Source organism: Artemia sp. Qi Xiang Cuo, chromosome 21 (assembly GCF_049724085.1).
Source record: "Artemia sp. Qi Xiang Cuo chromosome 21, ASM4972408v1, whole genome shotgun sequence".
Classification (NCBI taxonomy): domain Eukaryota; kingdom Metazoa; phylum Arthropoda; class Branchiopoda; order Anostraca; family Artemiidae; genus Artemia; species Artemia sp. Qi Xiang Cuo.
This window is the reverse complement of record NC_142814.1, coordinates 37,526,169-37,544,703: the sequence shown is the minus strand read 5'-3', so window position 1 is coordinate 37,544,703 and position 18,535 is coordinate 37,526,169. Positions and strand designations below refer to the sequence as shown.

Genomic DNA, 18,535 nt, shown 5'->3' with positions numbered 1-18,535 from the left:
CGAAAGACTAAGAAACCTAGCTCAGAAAAGTCAAAAATAGCAAACTAATCATCCCAAACTATTGGTTTCAGTCAACATTCACCTACGAAATACTAGAAAACCTTAGCTCAGAAAAGCCTGAAATAGCAAACTATACATCCTAAATCATAATTTTCTGACAACGCATACCTATGAAAGGCTAAGAAATCCAGCTCAGAAAAGTCGAAAATAGCAAACTACACATCCCAAATCATAGGTTTCAGACACCACACATCTATGAAAGACTAAGAAATCCAACTCAGAAAAGTCAAAAATAGCAAACTACATATCCCAAATCATAAGTTTCACTCAACACACACCAACGAAAGGCTAAGAAACCTAGCTCATAAAAGCCTGAAATAGCAAACTACTCATCCCAAACTATTGGTTTCAGACAACATTCACCGAGGAAATACTAGAAAACCTTAGCTCAGAAAAGCCTGAAGTAGCAAACTACACATCCCTAATCATAGGTTTCAGACAACACACATCAACGAAAGACGGGTGCTCGGGGAGAGCCTTTGAGGGTCTGTGGGTCTCTTGAGGGTCGGTGGTCCTTTGGGTGCTCGGGGGACCTTTGGGGACCGGGGGATGGGTTTTGGGGGTCCGGGGATGGCATTTGGGGGTCTGGGTGGGCCTTTGGGGGTCTGGGGGGCACTTGAGGACCGATTGGTCCTTTGGGAGCCCGGTGGACCTTTGGGGGCCGGGGGAGGGCCGTGGGGGGCCGGGGGGGCCCGGGGGGCGCGTGGGGGCCCGTGGGGGCCGGGGGGAGGGCCTTTGGGACCCGGTGGGTCTTTTGGGACCGCGATGGGCCTTTGGGGGGCCCGGGGATGGCCGTTGAGGGTCTGGGGTGGGCCTTTGGGGGCGCCGGTGGCCCTTTGGGAGCTTGGGGGGCCTTTGGGGGTCCGGGGGGCAGTTGGGGGCCTGGGGGACATTTGGGGCCTGGGGATGGCCTTTGGGGGTCTGGGTGGGCCTTTGGGGGCGCCGGTGGCCCTTTGGAAGCTTGGGGGGCCTTTGAGTGTCCGGGGGGGCAGTTGGGGGCCTGGGGGACATTTGGGGACCGGTGGAGGGCCTTTGGGAGCTTGGGGGGCCTTTGAGGACCGGGGGCTTCCTTCGGGGTTGGGGTAGGAGGATTGGAACCCTTTGGGGTTGGGTTAGAGGACCTCACAACACTGTTCAAATGAAACTTGTGTATTATAACGACCACACTCAAATTCTCTTCTAAAATCTCTCCAAAAATCTTCTTTTAAAATGTCTCTATCTGTTTCGCCGAAATAGTTCCATAACCTGTCTAAAACAGTTTCGCCCAAATAATCCCTAAACGCAAATTCAGCGTGTTCCTTTGTTATTGGTATCTCTGCGCTAACGTATTTCAAATTAATAGGAAACCTATCTCGAGCTAAAACAATTCAGCGCTAAGATGTTTCTTGCCTAATTGTTCCCATGGCCTTTGGTTATTAATATCCTTTGGAGCTCGACCAAAAGAGTTGTTCCCGAGGCAAAGACATTAATGATTTGAATCTATTCCTGGAGAAATGTTTCTAGGCGAAAATTTTTAAAGTCTGACAGATGATGTCATTGATTGATTGATCTGTCAAGAAAGGGAAATTAATTTGTTGTTTCTAAGGGGAATTAATGATTCACGATAGGTGAATTGAGGTCGACAGCACAGGTGTTCTGACTCGTGACAGCACCACGTGGTTTATGGTTTTCTATATATTACTGGAGAAATGTTTCTAGGGCAAAAATTTTTAAAGTCTGACAGATGATGTCATTGATTGATTGATCTGTCAAGAAAGGGGAAATTAATTTGTTGTTTCTAAGGGGAATTATTGATTCACGATAGGTGAATTGAGGTCGACAGCACAGGTGTTCCAAATTCCGGGTTTTTGTTGTTGTAAGTGCACGCTCTCAGTGAATGTCAAGGTCGTTGTTGTTGTTGTTGACACACTTTGATTACGCAATCAAGTTCTCGGAAATTCACTTCCCCCTCGAGGCCTAGATCAATAACATTGTTCCCGTTAGAATTCAATGCGCATGTGCAACCTTCGCCCCGGAGTTATTACACATAGAAACATCAAATAAATCGACCTTGGAAAAAGAGGTCCTTGACCCCATTAACCACGTGTTCTCCCTAGGGACTCTATGACCATATTGTTTCATAATTCCCCACGCTCGTGAATCAATAATTCCCCCATCGATTATGTAAATCACCCCTCATGCCATTACACGTGGCCAAACAACAACAACAACAGATCGATTGACCTTGACCCCCATTAGACTCGATCGATAATCCTTGAATAATTTATGTCCCGTCAGCATTAAACTAAATTGTAGATGGCAGCACATGTGTTCGTACGGGGGCTTTAGGGTCACCTCTACTATCGCAGTAATTCAAAGTATCAATTATACTTTTTTTCACTGTATCTCATCTAATCCTAAACATACTTGTTCATTAGGCCTGCGCGAAAGAGGTTTTATCTCCTTTTCATATTCGCGAAATGAAAGAGTCAAATCATTTCCGCTTCTCGAAGGCTCCAGCTTACTTCTGAAAGATAGCACCATTTTTTGTTAAGCGAAATCGACCATGCAGCGTGGTCGTATAAAATCCGGTTGGTAATATCTGATTGAAAGCAAACTTCTCCGAAGTCTCTTACAAAAGTTTCATTATCTTAGTTTAGATTAATGTTTTTTCTAGTAAAAAATTAATCTCCCCCCCCCACAAAAAAAAATTAACCAAAACGCTTTTCATCAGGGCATAAAATCTTGATATTTAAAAGATGTTCGGCTCCTTACAGGACAAAAGATTAACTTGATCGCTCAAAAGCTTGCTCATTGCTGATCAGTAAAACATCCTCAGAAGCAATTCTTTTAGTTTTTTCACTAATATAAAAAAAGATTTTCTTTGGTTTAAAACTTAGCACGTCAATTAATAAAAGATGAAATAGAGGGTAATTGGCTTATGCTGAAATAAAAGAATGATTGCGTAAGACTAAAACTATTATTTATTAACAGATATCATAGTTAGTTCCTTCATTACCTTTTTCCCATTTAATTCCTTTTAAAGACAATTTTTACGACCTCGTAAGTGAATTTATTAACCCCAAACTGCAGCACAAGTGAACTGAATATTTGCGAATTTATTATATTTGCGAATATGTACGGATTTCTTAACACAAAACTTTAAGACAAACAAACCAATTATTTAGCTAAATTTGTGTATTTCTTGTATTTGCGAATATCTTAATACTGAGCTGCAACACAAGTGAACTGAACATTTGCCTATACTTACGAATTTAGTATGTTTGAAAATATGTAGGGATTTCTTAACACCAGGCTTGAAAATAAACAAACCAAATATTTACCTAAATCTGTGATTTTCTTGTATTTGCGAATTTATTAATACCGAGCTGTAACACAAGCGAACCGAATATTTGCCGAAATCTGTAATTTTCTTGTATTTGCAAATGTATTAATACTGACCTGTAAAACAAGCAAACCGAATATTTGCCTAAATCTGTGATTTTCTTGTATTTGCAAATTTCTTAATACCGAGCTGTAACACAAGCAAGCCTATTATTTACCTAAATCTGTGATTTTCTTGTATTTGCAAATTTATTAATACCGAGCTGTAAAACAAGCGAACCGAATATTTGCCTAAATCTGTGATTTTCTTGTATTTGCGAATTTATTAATACCGAGCTGTTAAACAAGCGAACCGAATATTTGACTAAATCTGTGATTTTCTCGTATTTACGAATTTCTTAATACCGAGCTGTAACACAAGCGAACCGAATATTGGTCAATACTAAGATATTTTTCCACTAGGATATGATACCCTTGTACTGAAACGAATTTTGACCCCCCCCCCCCTTCAGGACCTAGATTAACGTATTTGCTCCAAAACTCTACTCACTGTCACTCGGTAAAACAGTCTCAAAAGTTATGTTTCTGCGCTCCCACTTACCAATAAAGAAAAAAGAATATCTTTAGTTAGAAGCCTTACCAATTATCACAGCGGAGGGAGTTTTTTTCGATTATCACCTCAATCAATTATAGATGAAAAGTAGGGCAATTGGATTATGTTGAAATGCTAGATCGATTGTATAAAACACATACCATTTATTTATTAATAGAAATTACTGTCCATTCTCTCCACACCTTTTCAGCCTTATTTATTGTTATAATTTATCAACATATGGCAGTTAAATTTGAGTTACCATTTTAGATTTCTCGAAATAATTTGTCATAAATATGTCCACGCCCTGGGAGGTCTAGCAAAATTACTAGGTAGTAGCTCGTAATGAGAAGTAGTGACTCTTTGCCGGGTTCTCTACCCCAAAGGGTATCTACAATTGAAGTAATTAAAAAGCTAGGATCTGTTATAATAATAGTGGTTATATGATGCTGCTAGCAAATTCCCAGCCTTTTTCGGAAGCAAGACACCTTATGCGTGATAAAATTGCATTTGTCCGTTGGGTGGCCCCAACAATAATGATGGATTCTGGTCAGTTACTTTGCGTTTATGTTTAAGGCCTTTCAAGCTAATAGTTTCAAATGTAACATACTTTGTAAGTTATAAATAGGAGATAACATAAAAGTCATCTTAGTTTCCTTTGGGACAGAGAGGCAAAAAAGATGTCTCTTTTTTAGAGAAATTTTCTCTTTTTTGCATAGGATTTATTCTTTTTTTTGTTCTAGAAGGGATTGTAAAGAGTCACATATCCTCTCTTGAAATAGTGTCTCTAACAATTAGAATTTTTTTTAGAGCTAAGATAAGTAAGCAATTTGAGTTTCCCCATTTGAAAAGTCTCTTGGTGTCTCATCTGGATATAAAATACATTATAATGAATAAAGCTTACTTTTTTGAAAGAGAGTACCAAATAAAAGCAAGATACCCTAATGTCTGGGTGTTCGAAGAAAGGTTCCAATGCCATTCCCAGAGTATAAAAACGGATGTTATCATGGCCTCCAGAGCTATAAGAAAAAAAATATAATAGGGCAAACCTTAAACCATCGCTACTCCAGTGCCTCCAGGCTCCAGAGATATACAAGACTTTTGTGAGCAGCCCCCAATGTTCCCTCAGTTGGCCCACCTTGCAGATGTCCCCCCAATCTTGAGTGAGATTGGAGGGCTCTTCTGTCACGTTCGTCTGCTCTACTGAGTGTTCTTAGGTCTTCCTCTGTGACAGCGTCCTTCCGGTGCCGGTGGAGGAGCATATCTGGAAGTCTACGTTCTGGGAGGAGCCGGTATTCCCCCCGAAAAATTCTCCCTCAGAACATTAAACAGTGGAAATTTTTCCCTTCGGAAAGACCTTCTACGAACTGACATGCGAACAATATCTCAAAGGTATTACTATCGTTGTCTCAAAACGGAAAAGATGTCTGGCTGGCCTGTGTGGGCGAGAATTTCTTCATCCTCGCTCAACCTAATCCTTAGTATTTGGCAAAAAGAATTATTTTCAAAGGCGGTAAGGTTTTTTTCTAGTTCTGCGCTTAACTTTCTGCACTCTATAATGTAACTCAGAATTGACAAAAATGGATCCCATATACATTTATCGGTCTAAAAATGTGATCTACAACTAGGACGAAGAGACAATTTGTTAGGATTGCACCAGTCATCAGTTTGAATCAGCGTGTCTTGTCATCAGAGTTATAACGGAGGATCTTATCCCTTGGTAACTTGCATCCATCTGACGAACAAGCCTGGGACAGTCTGGTTTTCAGCTTCTTTGAATATTTAGACTGGCAGAAGCTTCCGAAATGCTGTTTTGGCTAGAAATGTTGTGGTGTGTAATTTTTGCTCGGAGTCACCACTGGAAGGTAGTGTACTCCCGAAGTACTAGAATTGTGTTTTTCTAGTGTTCGGTGTCGTCTCGTTCTATTTGGACCCCTGTGGGTGAACTGGCAATTGGTAGGGCTTTAGTCTTTGGGGCATTCTTTTTTTTTCTAACCTATTCAATTCTCTTTGGCACTTCATTGAAAAATTCCTGAACCTTCTGCTTGTCTTCTTCTTTGTTCCCAAGATCGGCAGTAAAGCTGACCCTGTGAAGAAGTTTTAAAGTTGACCTTTCTTGCAAATTAGATTCTATGTCCATTTATCTGTCTTAAAATTTAACCTAAAACTAGGAGTGCCACTTCGTTGAAAAATTCCTGAATCTATATAGTTTTTTTCAGGCCTCAAAATCTCAGGGTGCCAATTCCCTCCCCCCCCCCCGAAAAATATGGAGCCGCTTTCAAGAAAATATTTAAACATACATAAATGCAGAGCTGCAAAATTACAACGGAATAAAGGAACGTGATAGTTTTGCGTGTATGAGCCTATGAAAATTAATTTTTTGTATGACACGTGCAAAATACAAAAGATGACAAATTACTCCAAACATCTAAAGAAAAAAGTATTGAAGAAGAAACAGCAAGAAACAGAAGAAAAGAAAAAGAAGCCAACGAAAATCAAAAATCGAAATTTTTCTTTTTCTTTTCTTTCTTTTTTGTTTAGCACTGAGGACGACTCGGCGGAGATCCTTGTCGAAAAGTTTGCTTATTTCTTCTTCTTCATGGTTCGCCACTGGCTGAAAAAATCTTCGTTTTTTCACCTCTTTTTATTTTATTTTTCATTTTGTTATTTTCTTTCCTCTCTGAGTTTCATTTGTCATGCATAGCCAGTGTGGTCTTAGAATGTATATAACGCGATGATTATGCTAATGCGTAATTATAGAATCAAATATATCAAAGCTGCTACGTCTCAGGGCCTGGGTCAAGCCCGGTAATATATATTATATATATATATATATATATATATATATATATATATATATATATATATATATATATATATATATATATATATATATATATATATATATATATATATATATATATATATATATATATATATATATATATATATATATATATATATATATATATATATGTATATATATATAAAAAAAAAAAAAAAAAAAAAAAAATATATATATATATATATATATATATACAAATATAGAAAAAAAAAAAAAAATATATATATATATATATATATATATATATATATATATATATATATATATATATATATATATATATATATATATATATATATATATATATATATATATATATATATATATATATATATGTATATACGTATACAGGGGGGGGGGTTACCCGGTTTAAACCCCCCCCCCCCGAAATTTTTGACCGAGTCGAAAATTAGTCTAAAAAATACATGTAAAGGTATTTTTACAGGTAAATACCTGTAAAAATTGGGACCCCCCCCCCCCCGAACAAAAATCCTGGATCCGCTCTTGTATATGTGTGTGTTTGTGTTTATTTATTTTTATATAAATTACCGGACAGGTTATTTGCAGTTCGATCAAAGAAAGTTATCTTTCATTGACTGACATTCGATCAGACTTCGAACGGCGACATCAACCGATATTGTTTCAAGATCGACAAAATCTCAAACGCCGTCAAGCTCCCCTGGCTTGGACAGGTTTTGCGGCGCCCCAACATACGCCTCATGATACATATACTTCTCGTTGAACCCTTATCAACATTCCGTAGAAGAAAAGGATGGCAATTTAAAAATTGGCGTGGTCACTCGTTAGGCAAGACTTGAAGCCGTCTGAAGGTTTTCGTATATTTTGCCACAAATGGGACAAGCAATGGCTAGAATTTCCCAAGAACTGACAGAAGACCGACCATCATCGAGAACCTCATTCAGAAGCTTTGTTCGGATGCCGGGTGAGGCGGAAAAGCCTGGTCCCGCTGCAGGTACAAGTAAGTGAGAGCGATGTCGTGTGAGTGTATTGCTCGAAGTATTGTTCGTTTTGTTAGTTTATCCTTGAGTTTGCTTCATAATGGGGAACAGAGTGTCGTTAAAGGAAATACTATGATTAAAATGTCTTCAGAGCCACAACGAAAGTGGTTGGCTAGAAAGAAAACGTTCTACAATGACTGCTGACTTTTCTTACAGTATTCTGGAAAGAGAGCCTCCTGATTACGTGGGTCTTTATGCTGTAACTTTCAAAATGGATTATCAATCCAGCTAGACATCCAAAACTTTCAAAACACTAGCGTGATCGAAGGTTGGATTCAAGTAAAGACGTAGACAGACGGAGCATTTTTTAGACGGCCCTTCTGGATGATTCAAACCATTCCAAGGAAAAAGTAATTTAATGTTACATGGAACCAATCAATTCTGCATGAACTCAGTTCTTATGGGGAAATATTTTTTGGTAGGGTGCAGCTTCAAAAGACCAGAAAAGATAGGTGAATGAAGTGGGAAAACCCATAAAAATGTCGGACTTTTAGAGAAAGCATGGGCTTGAAGAGACCTCCGCTCCATATGTACGACCTGTATTTAATTACATGGAATTTTTGATTTCTCCCTTATCGTAAAAAGAACACTACGTAAGATTCGGACATGAAATGAGTATAGTTGGCAAGTTTCTCGCAAACAGAATTTGTCAAGGAATAAAGATGTTTTAAAGCAAAGCTTAGGCAGCAATTAGAGGCTTTAATAAAAAAATTCAGTATTCAAGTAAGCTAAGTTATGATATGTATTGCTACTTACTTCCCTTTTATATTAATTGCATAAAAAAAGTTTTTTCAACTGAAAGTAAGGAGCAGCATTAAAATCCAAAGCGAACAGAAATTATTACGTATATAAAGGGGGCTGCCCCATCCTCAACGCCTTTAAAGTTTGCAATAAAGCTAGAAATTTCATTCAGGGAACTAATCATTCATTAGTTATCCCATTACTTGATCTTGAGTAATGTTACAAGATCAAGTATCCCATTACTTGATCTTGAGTTTTTTATTGTTTTAAAAGATGGAGTGGTGAGAAAGAGTCAAACTTTAGCCTAAAGAGCGAGGGGTTGAGGTGAGGACAGCCCCTTTCATATACGGAGTAATTTCTGTTTGTTTTAAGTCTTAATGTCGCTCCTTAATTTCAGTTACAAAAAAACATTTTTTTTTTTAATCATAGGCAGCGCGGTAGCGCTGCCAAAGTAAAGAACGATGTGGGCACAATGTACATCTTTTTTTCTCCATACCCGGGCACTTCGAATCGAAGGAGTTGTCGTAGAAACTTCGAAAAGGGCTCATTCGATTGGAAATTGAGAGTTCTAGTGCCCTTTTTAAAAGTCGAAAATGATTTGAGGACCAATCGCCCCCCCCCCACGCCCGTCATTCCCCCAAACACATCCAATCAAAATTTTGAGAAAGCCATTTTATTCAGCGTAGTTGATTTCCAGATAGAAAATATGTTTTGAGGAGGACACTCCCCCACAACCCTCAGGGCAAGGGTTTTAAGTTATGCCCTGGGGGCATATAAGGTTTTTGTAGAAGGCGTTGCCGTAGAAACTTCAAAACAGGCTCATTCGATTGAAAATTCGAAGGTCTAGTACCCTTTTTAATAATCGAAAGTGATTGGAGGGCAACTAGCCCCCCCCCCCGCCCATCAATCCCCCAAACACAACCAAACAAAATGTTGAGATAGCCGTTTTTTTTAGCGTAGTTGATTTCCGGATAGAAATTATCTTTTTGAGGTCGACTCTTCCCCACAGCATTCGGGGAATGGATTTTAAGTTATGCCCTTGGGGTATGAAAGCTTTTAATAGAAAGCGTTGTCGTAAAAACTTCAAAAAAAGGCTCATTCAACTGAAAACTTAAAGGGCTAGTGTTTTTTTTAATATTCAAAAGTGATTGGAGGGCAGCTACCCCCCCCCCCCCACGCCCATCATTTCCCCAAACTTATCCAATCAAAATTTTTAGATAGCCATTTTGTTCAGCGTAGTTGATTTCCAAATAGAAAATATGTTTTTGAGGAGGACATTCCCCCAAAGCCCTCAGGGCAACGGTTTCAAGTTATGCCCTGGGGGCAAATAAGGTTTACTAAAGAAGGCGTTGTCGTAGAAACTTCAAAAAAAGGCTCATTCGATTGGAAATTCAAAGGGCTAGTGCTCTTTTTAATAGTTGAAAGTGATTGGAGGGCAACTAGCCCCCCCCCTACACCCATAATTTCCCCAAACACATCCAATAAAAATTTTGCGATAGCCATTTTGTTCAGCGTAGTTGATTTCCAGACAGAAAATATAATTTTGAGGAGGACACTCCCCCACAACGCTCAGGGTAATGATTATAAGTTATACCCTGGGGGCATATAAGTTTTTTTTTAAATCTTTGTCGTGGAAACTTGAAAAAGGGTTCATTTGATTTGAAATTCAAAGGCCTAGTACCCTTTTTCATAGTCGAAAGTGATTTGAGGGCAACTAACCCCCTCTCACGCCCCCCTTTTCCCCAAACACATCCAATCAAAATATTTAGATAGTCATTTTATTCAACGTAGTTGAAAGTTTTGGAAATTAGGTCTTTAAGGATGACAACCCCTCCCCCTACAGCCTTCAGGGCAAGGCTCGTAAGTTATGCCCAGGGGGCATATAAAGTTTTTATTGAAAGCGTTGCCGTAGAAACTTCAAAAGGGTTCATTCAATTGGAAATTGAAAGGGCTAGTGCCTTTTTTAATAGTTGAAAGTGATTGGACAGCGACTAACGCCCCTCTCACGCCCACCATCTTCCCAAACACATCGAATTAAAATTTTGAGATATCTATATGTTCAACGTAGTTGAAAGTTCAGGTAATTAGGTCTTTTAGGATGATAACCCCATCAGAGCCCTCAGTGCAAGGGTTGTAAGTTATGCCCTGAGGTACATAAAGTTTGTATTGAAAGTGCTGTCATAGAAACTTCAAAAGAGCTCATTCAATTGGAAATTGAAAGGGCTAGTGCCTTTTTTAATAGTTGAAAGGGATTGGATATCGACTAACGCCCCTCTCACGGCCACCGTTTTCCAAAACAAATCCAATCAAAATTATAAGATATCCATTTTGTTCAACGTAGTTAAACGTTCTGGAAATTAGGTCTTTTAGGATGATAACCCCCTCAGAGCCCTCAGTGCAAGGGTTGTAAGTTATGCCCTAGAAAGTTGTTGTATAAATCATAGGCAGCACGATCGCACGATCAGGGCAAGGGTTTTAAGTTATGACCTGGGGGCATATAAGAACGATGTTGGCACAATGTATTATTTATTAATTTTTTCCTTTAGAGCAGGGCACTTCGTATCGAGAAGTTGTCGTAGAAACTTCGAAAAGCGCTCATTCAATTGGAAATTGGGGTGGCTTGTGCCATTTTTAATAGTCGAAAGTGATTGGAAGGCGACTAACTTCCCTTCTACGCCCACCATTTCCCGAAACACATCCAATCAAAGTTTTGAGATAGCCATTTTGTTCAGCGTAGTTGATTTTCAGATAGAAATTATGTTTTTGAGGACAGTCCCCCACAGCCCTTAGAACAAGGGTTCTAAATTGTGCCCTGGGGGCATGTAAGAACAATGTTGGCCAAATGCATTATTTTTTTTTTTCCTTTAGAGTATGGCACATCATATCGAAGAAGTTGTCGTAGAAACTTCGAAAAGGGCTCAGTCAATTGGAAATTGGAGTGGCTTGTGCCCTTTTTAATAGTCGAAAGTGATTGGAAGACAACTAACACCCTAAGTTATGCCCTGGGGGCATATAAGGTTTTTTATAGAAGGCGTTGTCGTAGAAACTTTAAAAAAGGCTCATTCGATTGGAAATTCAAAGGGCTAGGAGTTTTGCTCCCAACTTATGTTAACGTTACCCAAAACGAACAGAAATTACAATAATTAACCGAGTCAAACTCAAAACGAGCAGAAATTAACATAAGTTGGGTGCAAAACCCCTATGACTTCCCAAGGCCAGAACAAAATTTGCACTTTACTGAAAAATGTAAATGTTTTTACTTTTATAACTTTAATAGAATCAAATAATGTTAACATTTTGATTACTAAATATTAGTATATATTTATTGAACTGACAATGCACATTTATTTGCATTTTTTCAGTAAAGTGCAAATTTTGCTCTGGCCTAGGGAAGGCATAGGGTTTTTGCGCCCAACTTATGTTAATTTCTGCTCGTTTTGGGTTTCATTTATTTATTGATGTTGATTTGTCGTAGTTTCACGCTTGGTAGATTATTTGATTTTATTTTTGCTCATTTTTTGTTTAATGGAGTTCTTTACTTTTGTTTGATAAACTTATTTTGCGGAAAAAGTTTTTTTTTAATTAATCCACATAATAAGGCGATTCTTTTGATTTATCTATCAGTAAAAAGATTCAGTTTTATAGAGTTCCGGTTACTATTGGGCCGGGTCGCTCCTTACTTACAGTTCGTTTCCTGGAATTGTTTGAAATGTTTCCAAATTTAAGTGATCATTACGCTTTATTATGCAAATTATTCCTAATATAGTCACATTGAAGACGCAACATTTTTTTTACAAAGAGAAACAGGACACGTTCGTGGTAAATCTGAGAACAAATAAAAAAATAAAAGAGGCAAATAGATTGGGTTTATTTTTTCCCTGGTAAGGAAATCAGATATCTTATTTTCTGGAACGGTATTTTTGATAAAATCTCTATTGGTATATGCTCGAAAATTTGAATTTCACTTATCGCTAACCAACGCCAAAAATATTGGGGTTTCAGAGAACAAACAATTGACAGTTATACTGAGGTATCAAAACTTTAAAAGAAAAAAAGTACTTGCTTAATTTTTAGACTGAATTATCTGGTTAGTGATCCCCTTGGAAGAAGTAAACAAATCCAACATTCTAAACACGTTTCTTATGTTCTTTTTTTCTATGTAGCATCGTTTTCATCATATGATTATTTTGAAAAATTGATAAAACAAAACGCTTAGTCGTTGTATTGAAAATGAAAGGAGAGTCCTGCGATAATCCTCCAACGAATCATGGACGTTTGATCCAAGATCGTCCAACGCAACGGTCTACTACTACTGCTTTATATACACACCTCCAGACATGGGAGAAACTAAATAAGTGACCACCTTAATATTTTTGAAAAATATTAGTTATCCCGCAAAGGAAACAATGTACACAAAATATCAGGGGCATTGTAAATATTACTATTTTATTGCAGAATAGCTATAAACACGATATACGTGCAAAAGAATATTTTCGGATGATTTAGCGCATGCGAAATACGTTAACCCTCATCAAAATATAAGCATAAAAATTATCATAAAAAACAAACCCTCAATTACACATACTTCAAAATATTGATTAGTAAGTGTCGGTCAGTTTTCAAAACGATGGACATTCACTTGGATATATTTTTATGTACCCAAGTCTGATTTATTCTCTGGCCATCAATGTGGCCATGAAAAAAAGATCATGTTAAAGCCAGATTTAATTTATGACTCAGAGCCAGAAAATTAAAAGTAGTTACTTATTAAAAGTAGTTACTACACTCTTAAAAGTAGTGACGTTTTGAAGAAGTCACATTATAAATTGGAGTGAAAGTAAACAATTTATAGGAAATAACATCACCTGGTGATATTCCTCTATTACAGCAAGTTATGGTAATGAAGAGGATGCACACTGAGTCAATTCATGTACATCGGAAAAAGGAGAGGCAGGACATGAGGTGAGGATGGAGAATTAGCTGCAGGAAATCAGGTTTCCCAGTTTTAGTACGCACTTAGATATGGGCCGTAGACCTGTGTCTCTTTCCAAAGAATCTTTTATTTTAAGTTTATCCATGTTGTCACCCTCCAAGAAATCCCATTAAAAGCAGTTTCTTATACATTTCTGCCTAGCTTCAAATTATTTTTTCGTCGTTTCACACACACCCATGCACATACAAGAGGGAGAACTGTAACACAGCAACCAAGACCGTAGCCTACAAAAGACTTTGTAGGCTACGCCTCGCTCTTTTTGAGCTTTTTCGGAATGCGGAATACGGACGACTTTGAAGTGATAAAACTGTTTCGCGCTATCAAAGGGGGCTATATTTTCTCTGCTAGAGACTTATCACTATGTAGTTCCGATTCGGGTCTTTTGAACTGAATATAGTTTTTCCTAAGACCAGAACATAATTTTCTCTTTCTGAAAAAAAAAATACATTTTAAATATTTTCTCTTTTTTAAGTTTCTTTCTTTTCTTTTTTAATAAATACAAAAATATTAAGACATTCAAGAATGAATATTATTATTATATATATATATATATATATATATATATATATATATATATATATATATATATATATATATATATATATATATATATATATATATATATATATATATATATATATAAAATATATATATATATATATATATATATATATATATATTATATATATATATATATATATATATATATATATATATATATATATATATATATATATATATATATATATATATAATAAATAATTTATTTTTAACTCACTATAAACAACAAGACAAAAGTAGAGCAATGAATTAAATAAAGACTAAAATAAAACATAAAATAATCAGCTAGAACAAAAACATGGGATAAGACCATGAAATGGCTAAAACTGTGAAATTGCAGCCTCGGACAACTCTTCATGTTACAGGGCCAGTTGTGCCGTTATATCTGGAGCATAAACATTCTGCACAACTTTTCTTTTCTTATACCATTGTTGCAAATAATGTAAAAATTTGAAATACTGGAAATGGTTTTTCGAATGGTTTACGAAGCGTAGGGAACTATAAGAAAGTATAGGATAACTCGTAATTTCGTCTTGTTTTTTTTTTTGGGGGGGGGATGAGGGAAGGATGTGAATTAAAAATATAAAGATCATGAACTTTGCGATTTTTGATTAATCTTCTTTTCTTATTCTTGTCTCAAGCTTTTCTCTCTCTTTTATTGAAGTATCATTTTATTTGAAGTATTATTATTACATTACTGCTTCTTAATAAGAAAACTACTTTTTTCAATTTTAGGACATTTGTTTTTGTATAGTTTTGCATTAATCTACAATTTAATAGAAATGATTACTTAGTCACTCAAGTGAAGCATGTTTTGGGCGAGTCTACATAGAATTTATATATAAGAAAACGCCTCGCTCTTTACGCTAAAGTTTTTATTGTTTAAAAAAAAGAGTTGTGAGAAAGTCAAACTTTAGCGTAAAGAGCGAGGCGTTGAGGAGGCACAGTCCATTTCATATACGGAATAATTTCTGTTAGTTATTAGTTTTAATGTCGCTCCTTACTTTCAGTTTAAATATTTGCTTTTTTATTTAAAGGCTGCGAAAGCGGGGGTTTGGGGGCGGCAGCCCCCTCAACTGTACCTCCTGATCCCTGTACGTTTTAAGGTTCGAACTTTTGACTCAGCCTCTTTAACTCTTTAGAAAACGTAGTTTTTTTCAAATAATTTCTGCACATTTTTGTACATTTTATTACTTATCAGTGCTTGACTACCTGTTAGCTGCTTCTGCCTGGACTTAATGTTGGGGGGTTATCGCCGCCCAGACCCCCTGCTCTTTAAGATTGAGAAGGCAAGCTTGTACCTCTGTAAAGGGATCTTCCGGTGACGTCTGTTGATCTGAAGGATTTAATTTGGAATTGAGTTTGTATTTAAAAAAGAGTTTCTTTTTTAAACTTTAAATTCAACATGTAAAAATAATTTCTCTGACGGGGAATCGAACCCGTGTCTTCCGCCTGACAGTCAGGAGTAGTGACCACTGTACCAAAGAAACTTATATTACTTTTATTCTGTGCGATGTATTTTTGACGCAAGGAAATCCCCATAGAACTTGATTTTTGGTTTTTTGAACACCGGAGAGAAGTGATAGGATTGAGTTGAAATTTCGATGATTCGTGTCCAGACCCCATAGAAGGTTGTCCATTAATTTTTAATCCAACCAGACAGCCCTACAGGGGGGCTGTGATAAGACAATTTTACATCGGCTCTTATGTGAAAACGAGGTTTTTCATAAATGTAAATTCGGGGGATAGTTTTTTCGATCTGAAAATATCAAAAGGCCCTAACAGGTCGAATCCCACTTCGAATGAGTCCTCATTCACCCGGATCCGTTGCCAACTGTGGCCTGTAGGCGTGGCTGATAAAAAAAAGAGAAATGAACTTTAAGTGGCTATATCTGGTTTTTGGAAAACAGGGAAGGAGTGATCGGATTGAGCTGAAATTTCGAGGATAAACTCCCAGACCTTAGGAAAGCTTAACTTCTAAATTTCAGCCCAATCGGACAACTTTAAAGGGGGCTGTGGTCGGAGGGTCGAAACTTCCGGCCCACTTTTACCCATGAAGATAAAGTCGGAGGGGGTTGAAATTTTGCACGTTCCTTAGTTGGAGCTTGGGCTACAAAATGCGATCACCGCTGTCTCTCTGCGACCGATAGGACCGGAAATCGCTTAACATTGTGGTGGATCACCTCTTTATAGAGGCACAAGTGTGCCTCTTTGATTTATAGAGGCACAAGTGTGCCTCCTTGATAGAAAATGTGGATGTTGGCTAAGACAAGGCATGATTTCAAGTAATACTGGTTCGTTAATTATTATGATCGCCAGACGGAGCTTTTCTAAAATGGGTGACCGGCCCCAAGTGAAGTTTTAACATATAGTAAAAAATTAATGTCACGATACAAAATTTTTGAATTTAGAGGGTTTTGTTTTTACAGGACTACACAGATGTACTACGCAATTACGGCTAACGAAACTCTCGGGTTTACGAAACTGGATAAGCTGCAGTATTGCCACTCCTAGTGATTTATCACTATTTCCTGCGATTTTTATACTGCCTAAACGAAAAATCACTAAATCAGCACATAAATCACTAGATTATTAAAGAAAATCACTAAATCAACCATAGAATCACCCAAAATCTGGTGATGTTTTTTCACCGGGTGGGAACCCTGAGTGGATGCATACAAAGACTTGGGATATGATAGCAAATCACAACTTAACCCGAACTCTCTAGGATAAAATGGTCAATCAATGTTGACTAAGAGATTGGCGAACAAATAAGCTAAGAGAAATTTACTAGGCCTTATTCCAGGAAGGGGGGTTCCAGGTTTGAACCCTCTTCCTCCGAAACTTCTGTCCAAAGCAGAAAAACGTAAGAAAAATGCATACAAACAAATTTTTTATGCTTATTTTTTGTAATACCCCCTAAAATATAACCTCCAGCCGAAGAAAAATTATGGATACGTCATCCATCTTTGGGAACTATTATAGATATAGGGATATTATGAAAATACTTGCAAAACCAGTAAAATAATTGTTGTTTTTGCCTTGTCTGCGAACCATTTTAATTGTTTTTTTTTATGTCGAGCTTAATTGTTATCTGAAGAGCTAAAGTATTATTTTGTGAATGTTTTATACATCTTTTTCGCTTTGTTTTTGTTTTTGTATTAACAGCCATAGGAACATTCCAAGCCATTTGAACATTATTTTTTTTAGGGTTTTAAAGCAGCCGAAGAAGATTATTACTTTGAAGTTCACGATGTAAAGTACAAGCTTTTCGTCGTTTTAATCCTGAAGTATTTGCCATTTATTTATAGAAAGGTGCCTTATAATGGTTGTATTGACTATGACATTTATTTATGAATTTTACTTAATTCTGTAATGAGTATTTTTTGGAAATATTAAATTAAAAATATTTCACCCTTTTCGAATCTGATCCAATGTTGAACAATAAATTTATTTCCCAAATAGATATTAGATAGTATAGGAGAAGCCTTGCGAGACGAGATCAGGTAGAAAGTCGCCACGCATTCAATAAGAATGATGGAATCATTGAGCCCATTTTTTAGCTGATCAATTGGCTAAAATCTTACATCTTGCGACACAAAATGACTTTTAAAGAAAATCCAAGGGCTGAGAGTTTGATTCTCATGCGTTTTTTTTTTTTTTTAAGAAACCTACAACAAAAGTACGAAGAACAATAAGGAAATCTTTTTGCAAGACAGTGGAGATAATTTGAATTAATATTTCGGCCCTATGTCCAAGGGCCGTCCTCAGCAAGACAAAAATATATAAAAGAAAAAAGACACACAACAACATGCGACCAATAAAACCAAAAACTAAAAATTTTTCAAAACAGTCCTAGTAACCTTACTTCAGCGAAGTTCAACCAAGACTGATAAAAAGTAAGGTAAAACAAGGCGATTCAATGAGATGAAAGAAAAATAATTTAAAAACATGTTCTTATTGCTAATCCAGCTTTTTTGGCAGCTAACCTCAAAGGTCTTTTTGCGAGCGGTTCTGTGTTAATATCTATCGGTTTTTTAAAATAATTTGTAAGATCATTTTTAATTAAATTTGTGTATAGAGCATTTAGTGTATATTCCCCCAAGTCCCTATTTAAGGAAATATTATTATTAATCTTAATTCTGATTTCAATTGATCCTTGGACTACCTGCTTTATGCCTAGGTCATTGCTAATAAGGGCAGATTCATCAAAAAGTATATTGTGCCTAGGATTTTTAAAAATATGGCTGCCTAATGCAGAATCAGATGAAACAACAGAAATACTAGAATTTAGAGCTTTGACTATATCATCATTATGCTGTTGTATGCGCTTTTCTAAATTCTGGCGTGTTCTACCTACATAATATTTGCCACAATCGCATGGTATTTGATATTCCCCT

General features: G+C 36.8%; 1 protein-coding gene across 4 annotated transcripts in view; it reads left to right on the top strand.

Annotated features, from left to right (window-relative positions):
* Positions 1-17,565, top strand: part of brp (ELKS/RAB6-interacting/CAST family member bruchpilot) — a 381,921-nt gene extending 364,356 nt beyond the window's left edge. For 3 of the 4 annotated variants that reach the window (XM_089107019.1, XM_089107018.1, XM_089107020.1), the window contains one exon: positions 17,346-17,565. The gene's annotated coding sequence lies outside the window, so the exon portion shown is untranslated. Of the gene's footprint in view, positions 1-13,433; positions 13,544-17,345 lie in introns of all 4 variants that reach the window. The other variant, XR_016143547.1, reaches the window with a different exon arrangement.
* Positions 17,566-18,535: the final 970 nt, after the last annotated feature.